At 44.8% G+C, this 12,097-nt stretch overlaps 1 long non-coding RNA gene across 1 annotated transcript; it reads left to right on the top strand.

The window, feature by feature from the left end:
- Positions 1-1,285: 1,285 nt before the first annotated feature.
- LOC124410243 lies at positions 1,286-1,683 on the top strand. Its single transcript, XR_006929584.1, has 3 exons — positions 1,286-1,376; positions 1,445-1,513; positions 1,589-1,683. It is a non-coding gene; the product is annotated as an uncharacterized LOC124410243 (long non-coding RNA).
- The last annotated feature ends 10,414 nt before the right edge of the window (positions 1,684-12,097 follow it).

Here is a 12,097-nt window from a genome sequence, read left to right as displayed (position 1 = left end):
AAAAATGATACATCTAGGGGTTGTAGTATGTGTGTAGAATTTGGATGCAATGCCATGAGTACTATTCCTTGCTCCGATCCAAATTTACTAAGGTGTAGCGTCAGGTGTGACGAGTGACCATCAATGTATAAAATCACTGGACGTTCACTTGTTTCATAGTCAACCAAGGCTCGAATACATTTATGATAAATTCATAAAAGGCTTTCGCTGTCATCCAACCATTTTCACTAAATCCAAAAGCAAACTCCGCCGGTGCCATTTCTGCAGCATTTTTTGGTAATGATTTTTCAGCGAATAGAATGAAAGTTGGAGCCAGTTCACCTGCAGCGTTGCCTGTCACTAAGGCAGATATTTTTCCTTTTCATTATTTCCCACTACATTATATACATTTTTAGAACCTTTCGCTGCGAGTACTGAAGGAGGCTTCGGATTTGAAGGGACAGTAGTATGCCGGTTCTGGTTCACCGCGTGTGCGTGTGTCCGTGTGAGGTGTGCGTGCGCCGGTGTGACCGGCCTAAGCTGACTTAACGTGGATATGCCGGACCTGGCTGACCGCGTGTGTGTCCATGTCAGGTGTGTGTGTGTGTGTGTGTGACCGTGGTTCTCAACCCGTGGTTCTCAACCCCCCGTCAGTGTTACCATCAGTGGGTGATTACCATCGCAGTGCGGGTGTGGGTGATTGCCATCAGAGAGTGCAATGGTAAGTAGAACTCCCGTTCACGTCTGGTCAGCTGCTCGATCACGTCTGGCCAGCTGCCCAATTAAGACGCCGAGGCGGATTTTAACTTCCACATAAACCTGTCGTCCAAAATTACCTTGTTTTCGCGAAAAACTTACAATGTCGCCCGATTAACCCCTTCGCATAAACCTGTCGGTTTTTCGCGATTTAGCGCATCCCAAAATAACGACGCATACAATGTCGCCTGGCCAGCAGCCTAATTTCAATGTTTATACTCCCACCCGCCAACGAAGTTGCAGTTATTTCAAACACTGTAACGTGCACCTCGCGAATCTGCTATTTCTACATTCACCTACCCTTATTAGCACACGGTCATCAGAGATGCACTTCCCCGCACCCGCCAAATTTATACTATAAAGCGCATAGTATTGCTGCAGATGCTTACAGTCTGATTTTTGCACTGCATCGCAATCATATATACTTCATAGTCTCAATTTTCGCCGTCATCACCCTTGCGGCTAGGCGGCTGCTCGACCGCTAGGCGAACAACCATCATCAAACTTCAGCCACCTCGACGTGTTCTATCACTCCCCGGATGCTAGGGTTCACGGTGATGGTAAAGTCGTCCACATAGACGTCAGTGAAGGGATCGACCCTTCCAAAACTACGATGAAATTCAATCGGACTTTTGCTGGAGGTAGCTATTACCTCCTTACTATATCCTTCTTGTGCACACCTTGAAGCAATTTTTATTACCCTCCACAGCGCATTTTGGTACTGCCCACAAACTTCTACACCGCCCAACCACAACGACCATTGCGACCACCTCACGATGTGAGTATTCCCAATCTTCAGCCTACGCAAGTCTTTCACCATGTTTTTGCGTAATGTAAGCTATTATCGTTGTAGCCGAAACTGTAACATCATCAACTACTGCTTCAAAAATCAGCTCAGTGCCAAACGACACCACTCCAATAATTAACACAACCGCCGCACCCGCCGGTGAGTCCTAATTATCCGCTATTTAGTGCAGAAGGTCTATCAAAAATTTGATACCATACCAATCTTATTTTTTCAGAGTCAGTCGAAAAACCTTTCACCATCGCCTCTTACTTTCAAACTCTTTTTATGATCAAAATCGACTTGAAACTCAAGTTTATTATACGCTCATTCCAAAAACTTACGAATCATTTTAATCTAGAACGTAACAATTCAACAGAGAACCAGACATCACCCCCAACGACGTTCACTCCCATCCGAACAACCACCACCGAACCGGAGCGCAATGTATCAAAACCTGACAACGACACTGCCATCATATAACAACTTATGGACCAGAACCGTCGATTAATGGATTATATCTCCAGACTTAAAATGAATCAAACATCCACACCCGATCGAAATTAATAATTTGTTTAACCCCCCTATACTATAGTCGTATTCTAGCGGAATTGTTTTTTACCGCTCAATACCTTGTAGCCCGTGTGAAAAATTATCATGTTCCAGCGGTTTTTTACCGCTCAATAACTTGTAGCCCATGTGAAAAATTATCAGGTTCCAGTGGTTTTTTACCGCTCAATAACTTGTAGTCCGTGTGAAAAATTAATAAAAACAATATAGTGTTATGATATTTCTTTATTTCGATGTGCAATATATACATATACTGCTTGGTATTATCAAATCCAAACTATCCTTACACAATCCACAATTCTGCGGTTGATTTGGTCAACTTGATGCATCTTCAGCGCTGCTATGAGTCGTATGACGTATAAATGCCAATCCATCCTCTACCGGTATATCATAAGCATCCACACATCCTGGACACAACAGCTGTTCATCAGTCTCGTACCCAGCAGTCACCAGGCAAACTCTCTTCATTCGTTTCGTAAGCGCACCAATTTCTACCGATCTTACAAGCACATATTTGCTGCATCGCTCATCCTCGGACTCATAATCGCTCGTATTTTGTTCCACCATGATGATCCATCTAGCATTTTTTTCACAACGACGTGCTTATACCGTTCCCCACCGCATTCGCTTCACCCTCGCCATTCAAAAGGTTACCCATGTCAATACATTATTACCATGCAATTATACAACGCTTCGTCACCGCCCGAAAGGCTTCCCCCACCACTCCTCACCACAATATAAAATGCTGCACTGCTATCTCGCATCCTCACAATGTATTACTACAAGTTCGTCGCATATCAGTTCTACGCTTGCGACATATATCAAGGTGATAATCGATTCTTTCATCCACCAATTTTTCTGAACGTGTGCCATCAAAGCTATAAACAAGTCATACGTGACCAATCAATCAGACCGCGATCTCTAGGAACCGCATATTTCAAATCAACGTTCAACAACTTGATTGATTTTCCTCAATACTGTTACAAGTGTCACATTTCCCTGCTCACGCAATCTGACGAGCCGGCTCGTTGCGAACCACGCATCCCATTACAGTCATCAGTGATGTACAGATTCGAAGACATCGAGTGGGAACCAATATACTTTTTTCACCAAGATCTCTCCGTAGTTGATGAATATATTTACGTTAGAGCAGCTAATGAGAACTATAGCATAATTGTTAATACTTTGCGCGAAGAGTAGCTGCGAGTTGAATCGTACATTGTATCACGAGTGCTGTTCATATAATTTTCCAAACTTTTTCGGATGCACAATGACAAACCGGTTCGACGAGTTTCATGACCTAATTGATAAATTAGACATTGCATACCAGCGACTCACTACGGACTCCAATGAAGATCTCGCTCCGCAGTGGAACACTATTAGTCTCAAGCTTCTAAAAACCCTCCACGACTTTTACAGCGATCGAACCACCAGTTTTGCCGATAAACGAAAGATTCAGACTATCATTGTTAAATTGACCTCTCAACGTGCTGTGTTAAACCCTTTAATTCGAGGCGGCTCGCATGACGCTCTGGCCGTTCAATGGGATGATTTGGAATCTGCGTTCGAGAAGCGTTTGATCACCGGGGTAATCACCAACTTTCGAATCAGCGATCTAAAACTATTCCTCACAGCTGTGTGACGAGGGGTGATCCTCGCAACTATTTGGGGAGAGAGGAGGGAGACGAGAGACGAGGGAGAGAGAGTTCACGCGTCTGAGTCGTGGACAACAAATATCGAACTTATATTTTCTTGTCCCCCGAGGGGCCTTAAAAACTAAATTACAAAGCGTGGTCCCACGTGGCGGCTGGTCACGCCCCGGCCGATTAGCGTGTACTTAAATCTAATTCCTTAAAACTACTGATTATGTATAAATGATGGTGTGGTTGAGAGGGTTGTGTGTGAGTGTGTGGGTTTGTGGGAGGGGGTGTGTGCGGAAGGGGAAGATCTAGGGAGGATGCCGTGGTGCGATGCGGTGAATGGAGGAGGGGGTGATTAGCGTGGTGGTTGCACAGAGGAGCAAAATGCTCATCAGCTGACCTTTTCTGCAGCGTAGACGTGGCGTCGTGGTGGCTTCCTTCTCTCGTCGAAGTTGGCACAAGAGTGACTTCTCCGGCCGGCCCGGCGCGTCTTCGGGTGCGCCCGGGCCGGTTCGGCATTGTTCGGCCCCGCTCCGCGGGTTTGGGGCTTATTGTGACGTGCACGCGGGGTGCAACGTCACAACCCCCCCCTCCCCACACGGGGCGAGGCCTATAGGGTGAGCGGGACGGGTGGTGTGGTCGTGTGGTTTTTTTTTTTTTTTTTTTTTTTTTTTTTTTTTTTTTTTTTTTTTTTTTGGTTTTCGTGTTGGGTTTCGTTGTTAGTGAGTGTCTGTTGCTTCTCCTTGTGCCTTTTTGTGTGTTCGTTCTGGATGTCATTGTTGGTTGAATGTTTGTTGTTTCTCCTCGTACCTTTTTGTGTGTTTGTTCTGGATGTCGTAGTTGTTTGAATGTTTGTTGTTTCTCCTCGTGCCTTTTTGGGTGTCGTTCCGTTTGTCTGTCGATCCGCCAATCTGTGGGAGGGGTTGAGGGATGATGAGTAGTGTGTTACTTGGTGTGTTTGTGTGTGTGTTTCATGTGTGTGTGTGTTCTTATTCTAGTTAGTTTTGTTCTATACCTATTATTCTTTCTCTTAATTCTACTGTTCGCCTTAAATCTACTTGGTGTTTTCTTAAATCTAATTTGTCCTGTCTTAATCCTAATTTGTGTCGTGCTAGATCTACTAATACTTGTTTTTCTATTCTTAGTGCTCTTGTTCTATTTTTACTTTGTACTTTCGATTTCTGTCTTATCACATTTTTGTTACTTTTTGTTTTGCTGTGTGTTTTCTGTTTACTTATTGTTACGTTAATGTGTAATTAAATTTTCGTGTTGTTTCCCAGGTTTGTGGCGTCGTTCTCTGCGTTTTCTGGGTTGTGTCTGCGTGTTTTCTTCGTCTGTGCTTCTTCTCTGTGTTGACCTGTTGTGTTGCGCTGCACCCGGTGTGTGGTCTGTTGCGTTTAGTGGCTGGCTTGTGTTCTCTTTTTCTCACCCCGTCTGTCGTCTCGTCTACGGTCTGTCTACGTACTGTTCTTAACAAAAGCAAAAGAAAAGGGCGGTCCTTGTGTTGTGTGTATGGCTGTGTGTGTGTGTGTGTGTGTATGTGTGTGCGGCTCTATGTGTGTTATTTAAATTTTTGTCTTATCGTTTTCCGCGTTTCCGGTCCTGTTTCTTTTTTTGTAATTGTTTCTTTTTCATCTGTCTTTTTCGTTTTGGTGTGTTTGGTCGTTTTGTCGCGTTGTCTGTGTGTGTCCTGACTTCTATTACTGTGCCTGTGTCGGAGTCGGTATTTGTCGTGTCCGTTTCTGTGTCCGTGGTGGTAGGGTGGGCGGGGTCGTATGCGTTTAGGGTTTGTATTGTGCGTTTAGCCTGTCGTGTGTCGTGCGTCTTGATTTTTTGTGTTGTTGGAAACGGTGGGTAGTCCCTTGTCCTTTGTCTCGTGTGTGTCGTCTGTAGGGTTTTTGGTGTGGTGGCGTATCGTGTATGGTGTTGTGTTTTTGTTTCGGTGGTTTGTGTGTTTTTGGGTGTGTCTCCGGTGTGTGGTGATCGTTCGTTGGTGTGTGCTGGTTGTAGTCCGTGAATGGTCATGGCTGTGTCGTATGTCGGTCTTTGTGTATGGTGTGTGGGTGTCTGGTCGTGTGTTCGTGTCTGTTTCACCCACGTGTCGAGTTTTTCCGTCTCGTCCAGTGCTCTTTCTACCCGGTCTCTGAGCCTTTGTGTCGGTGATGGTGTTCGTATGCGTGTACTTGGGTTGTGTGATGTGTTTGTGTTGCGTTTCGTGGTGGTGTCTGTGTGCTTGCATGCGTTTTCGTGTGTGTGTAATTTTTCTTTGCGGACCAGTCCGCCGCATTTGCTGCAAGTGGCCGCGCCACTGGGATTTGTTTTTTGTGTGTGTTCTGTTGTTGTTTTTGTTGCTTGTGTGGTGTGTGTAGGTTTGCTTGTGAGTGTTTGTGCGTATGTGCTTGGGGTTGTAGGTTGTGTCAGTGTCGTGGTTGTGGTTGATGATGTGTGTGTGTTTGTGTGTGTTTGGCCGGGGTGGGCAGTAGTGTGCATCGTGTGGTGGTGGTGGGTGGTGTGTGTGTGGTTGTGAGTGGTTGTGTGTATTCGGCCGGGGTAGGCCGAAGTAGTAGTGTGCGTCGTGTGGTGGTGATGAGTGGTGTGTGTGTGGTTGTGGGTGGTTGTGTGTATTCGGCCGGGGTGGGCAGTAGTGTGCGTCGTGTTGTGGTGGTGGTGGGTGTTGTTTGTGTGCCTGTGCTGTCCATACCGTCTGGTCCGTATCTGTGTAGGTGTGGTGGTTGTCCTGGTGTCTGTAGGAGCGGTATGTGTGGTGTCTGTCGTGTTCGTCTGTCCGGGGGGTATGCCATCCGGGGGGTGATTCCCGATGGCCCGGCTTCCTCGTGTTCTCTCTCCATTCTCTTGTTTCACCTGTCGGATCGTAATGTGTATGTTGGGTTCTTATTTAGCTTGGTTATGTATATAGTTTTAAATTGTCTATGTGCCATTTTCCTGCACTTTTGCCGCTTTCTGATTTTAGTTCGTATATTGTTGGTGAAATTTTGTTTGTGATTATAAATGGACCTGTGAAGCGTTTGTTTAGTTTAGCTGCAACTCTATCTGCTCCGGATGAGAGCGAGTGATTTCTTTTTAGTACTCTATCTCCTACCTTAAATTCGATATTACGTCTACGTAGGTTATAATAGTGTGCTTGTTTTTCGTTTGCTTCCACCATGTGTCTTTGTACTTCCTCGCGGAGCGTCTGTAATCGTCTCAAATGATCTGTTCATTTGTCTGTGTCCTGTGCTTCTATTTCCCTGTCATCTTCTAACTGTTTTTTCATACATTGGGTTGGGTTTAATTCCCTGCCTAGATTGAGGAATGCTGGTGTGTGTTTGGTTGACGTGTGTGTGCATGTGTTTAGTGCGAATTGTAGGTCTTGTAGGTGTGCGTCCCATTCGCGGTGGTCATTGTCTATGTATGCCTGAATCATTGTTTTGATTGTACGATTTACTCGTTCTACCGGGTTTGCTTGAGCGTGATATTGGGGTATTGTGGTGTGTCTGATGTTGAATTTTTGTGTGAGTTCGCGGATTAGTTTGTTAATGTATGGTGTACCGTTGTCTGTTAATAGGATGCGTGGCGTTCCCCAGCGTGATATTACGTGAGGGTGGAGTGCGCGTTCTACTGTTTGTGCATTTGCTTTCTTCATTGGCGTCATCTCTACCCATTTTGTGTATAAGTCCTGAAATACTATTATGTATTGGTTTTTGTTTTTTGAAAATGGTAGTGGTCCCATTATATCCGATGCTACCCATTATATCCACGGTTCCTCAATTATTCTTAGTCCCATGAGTCCTGCCGGTTTTGCTTATATGATTTTTGTCCGTTGGAAAGTTCCGCATTTGCGTACGTGGTTGACTATGTCGCGGTACATGCCGGGCCAGTAGTATTCTTTTGCTACGCGTTGGTATGTCTTTTCTATCCCTAAATGTCCTGCTTGCGGTGTATTGTGGTTTTCGTGTAATATTTGTGTGATATTGTTTTTTGGTATTACTAATTTCCATGAGTTTGTGTCGGGTAAAAGGTTTGAGTGTAGTGGATCTGGTCTATGGAAATATAGGTTGTTGTCGCGGATTCGCCATGCTTCGTTTTTCTCTGGTCGTGTTTGTACTTGTGCTTTTTTGTATGTGTACCATTTATCTGTGTTGTCTGTTATTGCGTGTGTGGTTTCTTCGTGTTCGTGTAGTCGTGATAGTGCGTCGGGTACGTGGTGCGTAGCTCCTTTTCTATGTTCCGGCTCGAAGTCGTATTCTAAAAGCTCTAGTGCCCATCTCGCTAGTCGTCCGGTCGGGTTTTTTAGTTCCCTGAGCCATTTAAGCGCTGCGTGGTCTGTGATGACCCGGAATTCGTACCCTTCTACGTACGGTCTAAATTTTTTGATGGCCCATACGACGGCTAAGCATTTCCTCTCCGTTGTCGAGTATTTGCGCTCCGCCTCGCTAAACGCTCGGCTGGCGTATGCGATGACGTGTTCTTCGTCATCGATGGTTTGCGTTAGCACGGCGCCGAGGCCTGTACCGCTTGCGTCTGTTTGTAGTGTGAATGTTTGTGTGTAATCTGGACATGTGAGTGTGGGTGGCGTGCTGAGTTTATGTTTTATTGTGTCTAATGCGTGTTGTTGTTCATTTCCCCATTCCCATTTCTGTTCTTTTTTCAGTAATCGGGTTAGTGGCTGGATTATTTCCGCGAAGTTTGGGATGAAGCGTCTGTACCACGAGGCCATGCCTATGATTCTCCGTACCTGTTTGATTGTTTTTGGTTGTGGGTAGTCTGTTATTGGTTGTGTTTTGTCTGGGTCTACGTGTAGGCCGTGTTTGTCTATGATGTATCCCAGGTATTTAACTTGTAAGCAACTGAATTCACACTTTCCTGGGTTTATTGTTAATCCTGCTTTTGTTATTCTGTCTAGTATGTGTGCGAGTCTGTGTATGTGTTCCTCGTATGTTTGTGTGACTATAATGATGTCGTCTAGGTATGCGAATGCATATGGTTCCGCATCCGCACCTATTAATTCATCGAGTAGTCTTTGGAATGTCGCGGGTGTGCCTGATAGGCCGTATGGCATTCGTTTAAATTGGAATAACCCTTTTCCCGGTACTGTAAATGCTGTTATGTGTTTGCTGTTCTCGTCTAATGGTATTTGGAAGTATGCTTGGCTCAAGTCTTTTTTTGAGATGTATTGTGCTTGTCGTAATTTGTCTAGTATTGCTGTCATGTATGGTAACGGGTATGCATCTTTCCGGGATACTAAGTTCACTTTTCTGAAGTCTAGGCAGAATCTGTATGTATTATTCGGTTTTTTTATCATAACTATTGGACTTGACCATTCGCTGTTCGAGGGCTCTATTACGTCCTCTCTCAGCATTTTTTCTACCTCCTCGTAAATTGCTTCCCGTATTTTCGGCGATACCATGTAATATCGTTGTTTTATTGGTGCGTGTCCTTGTGTGTCTATTTTGTGTTTGATTAAGTGAGTGAGGCCTAGTTGTCCCGGCGGTGTGATGATTTTCTCGTGTATTATTGATTGTAGTTGTGTGTGTTGTGTTTGTGTGAGCTCCTGTATGCCGGTGCATGCTTGTGTTTTTGGTGATTGTGCGTGACTTTGCGTTGAGTGTGTTTGTGTGTACAGGTTCGGGTCCGGTAGGAAGTCTGGTGTAGGTAATAGTGCTTTTCTTGTTTTATTTTTTTCTTCCGGTTTTCCCTGCGTGTGGATTTGTGTTGGGTGCGGTTGTGTGTATAAATTTGGATTCGGCGGGAAATTCGGTGTGGGTAATAATGCTTTTCTTGTTTTATTTTTTTCTTCCGGTTTTCCCAGCGTGTGGATTTGTGTTGAGTTTGTTCGCGATCTCCGTGCGGTTAGTATTTTTCTTGGTTCTGTTTGTGTCTTTTTTATTTTTGCTTCGGCCTGTTGTAATTTTTTCGCGAATTTCGCTTGTTTTGTGTGTGTTTGTGATGCTTGGTCGTGGGTGATTGGTTGTGGGGTGTGTGTTCGTGTTGCCTGTTCTCGTGTGGTTGTTTCGATTGGTGTTGGTAATTTCTGTGGGTTGTGTGTGATGTTGTATTTTAATTCTGGTTGCTCCGCTATTGACCATGTATTTTTTTCGTAATTAATTATCATGCCGAACTCTGTTAACGCGTCTACGCCGAGAATGCATGGTTCTGCGAGTGTCGTTACGGTGCCGAAATGTATGAGTTTTGTGACCTTGCCGATTCGCAATGTCAGCATTGTAGCTCCGCTTATAGGTGTTTTGGAGCCGTTCGCTGTGCTCAGTGTTCTGTTCGGTGTGTCGTATATGTCTATTTGTGCTTTGTGTATTAGTTTGATGGTTTCCGCGCCTGCATATGAGTGAGATGAGCCTGTGTCTATTAACGCGTTGAATTCGAAGCCTATCATATCCACTCGCACGTGAAATCTTGGGTCATGTGTGTTATTGTGAAATGTGTATGTTGTGTAATCGGGTGTGTTGGTGTTGTTGTTTCCGGGAGCTACCTCTACCCTGTTTAGGTGTTCCCTCATTCGTTTCCCTGGTTTTGAGTGTGGGGGGATTCTCGTCTGAAATGTCCTGTTTGGTTGCAGTTAAAGCATCTGCTTATTGCTGTGTTTGTATTTGTCTGTGGTTGAATGTGTTGGTACGGTGGTCTGTACTGTGTTTGGCGGTTCGTTGGCAGGTTGTAGGTTAACGCTGGTGGTATGTTTGGTGTGGGTAATAATGCTGCTCGTGTTTGTATGTGTGTTGCTATTCGTGGTGTGAATGTGTTTGTGTTTTGGTACGCTGCTGTGTAGTTTTGTTGGCGGGAGCTTGGTGTTTGCGATCTAATCGTTTGTTGTCTGGTGTTTTCCCATTCTACGTTTGATTCCCACATTTACGCCGCGTTTTCTAGTTGGTCGAAGTTTGCGAAGTCGTATGGTTTTATATACGTTTTGTATTCTATTCTCATGTTTCGGTATGCTATGTCCAGTTGCTTGTGTATTGGGTATGGGGATATGAGTTGTGTAAATAGTGTTCTTATTGCGATGAGATATGGTGTGATTTTTTGGAATTGTCCCTGCATGTAATTTCTTATTTTGTGTTCTAGTCTGTCTCTGTATTGTAAGTCCTGAAATGTGTATAGTAGGTCGATCTCGAATTGCGCACGTGTTTGCCATTTTCCGCGGTTTAAGCGGTACCAGTTTTTCGCATCTTCGTCTAAGATCGGGGTTCAATTGTCTATTAGTTGTCTGTCCGTCATGTCGTATCCTGTCTGTAGATCTCTTAGGTTTTCTATGAATTCGTATGCGTTTTCGTTTGTTCGCCCTGCGTATGATATTTTCCACGTTTGTATGGTTCGCATTGGTATTTTTGACTGTTGTGTGTTATTCATGCTCGTGTTGTATGTGTTTATTGGTTGGTTATGTGTGTGGTGTGTTGTTTGTGTGTCATATCGTCGCGGTTCGTTAAAGTCTATCAGGTTACGAATTCCTGCTAGGTCGGGGTTGTTTGTGCCCATAAATGTATCCGCGCCTATTGTTGGGTGTGTTAGTCTGTTTTGTGGCTGGATGGTTCTGTTGCTGAGTTCGTGTAGTGGTGAGATTCTTAGTGTCTGTGTGAGGTCTATTGGTTCGATTCGTCTCGGTTGTATCTGTGTGCTGTGCAGTGATTCGCTAATCGGTTCATTTATAGGTGCATCTAATAGGCTTAACTCGTGGTTCATTATGTTTCCGTCGTCTCGAAATGGTTAGTGAACTTGCATACGCTGATAATATGGGTATTGTGTGTGCGTCATCTCGCCTGTGGTGTGGGTTTCGCGCGCGCCGCCGTGTACCGTATTGTTTTGGTTCCGCGCCCGGGTGTGTGTGCCTGTGTCGTCGAGTGCCGAGCCGTGCGGCATGCTGTGTCTTCTATTTGACATTGTTTTGTTTTGATTTTGTGTGTTAGTGTATATGTGTGATTTTAACCGTTCCTTTTCAAATATCTCGAATATTCTCGTCGTGCTTCCAATTTTTTAGACTGATCAATTTGTGTATTGTGTCGTTTCTCGTTTCGATTTTTGGGACTTCATGTGGGTGATTTACGTTGGGCGCCAATTTGTGACGAGGGGTGATCCTCGCACCTATTTGGGGAGAAAGGAGGGAGACGAGAGACGCGAGAGAGAGAGTTCACGCGTCTGAGTCGTGGACAACAAATATCGAACATATATTTTTTTGTCCCCCGAGGGGCCTTAAAAACTAAATTACAAAGCGTGGTCCCACGTGGTGGCCGGTCACGCACCGGCCGATTAGCGTGTACTTAAATCTAATTCCTCAAAACTACTGATTGTGTATAAATGATGGTGTGGTTGAGAGGGTTGTGTGTGAGTGTGTGGGTATGTGGGAGGTGGTGTGTGTGGAAGGGAA

Source organism: Diprion similis, chromosome 9 (genome assembly GCF_021155765.1).
Source record: "Diprion similis isolate iyDipSimi1 chromosome 9, iyDipSimi1.1, whole genome shotgun sequence".
Taxonomy (NCBI): Eukaryota; Metazoa; Arthropoda; class Insecta; order Hymenoptera; family Diprionidae; genus Diprion; species Diprion similis.
The sequence above is the reverse complement of the archived record's forward strand: the minus strand, read 5'-3'. Positions and strand labels throughout refer to the sequence as shown.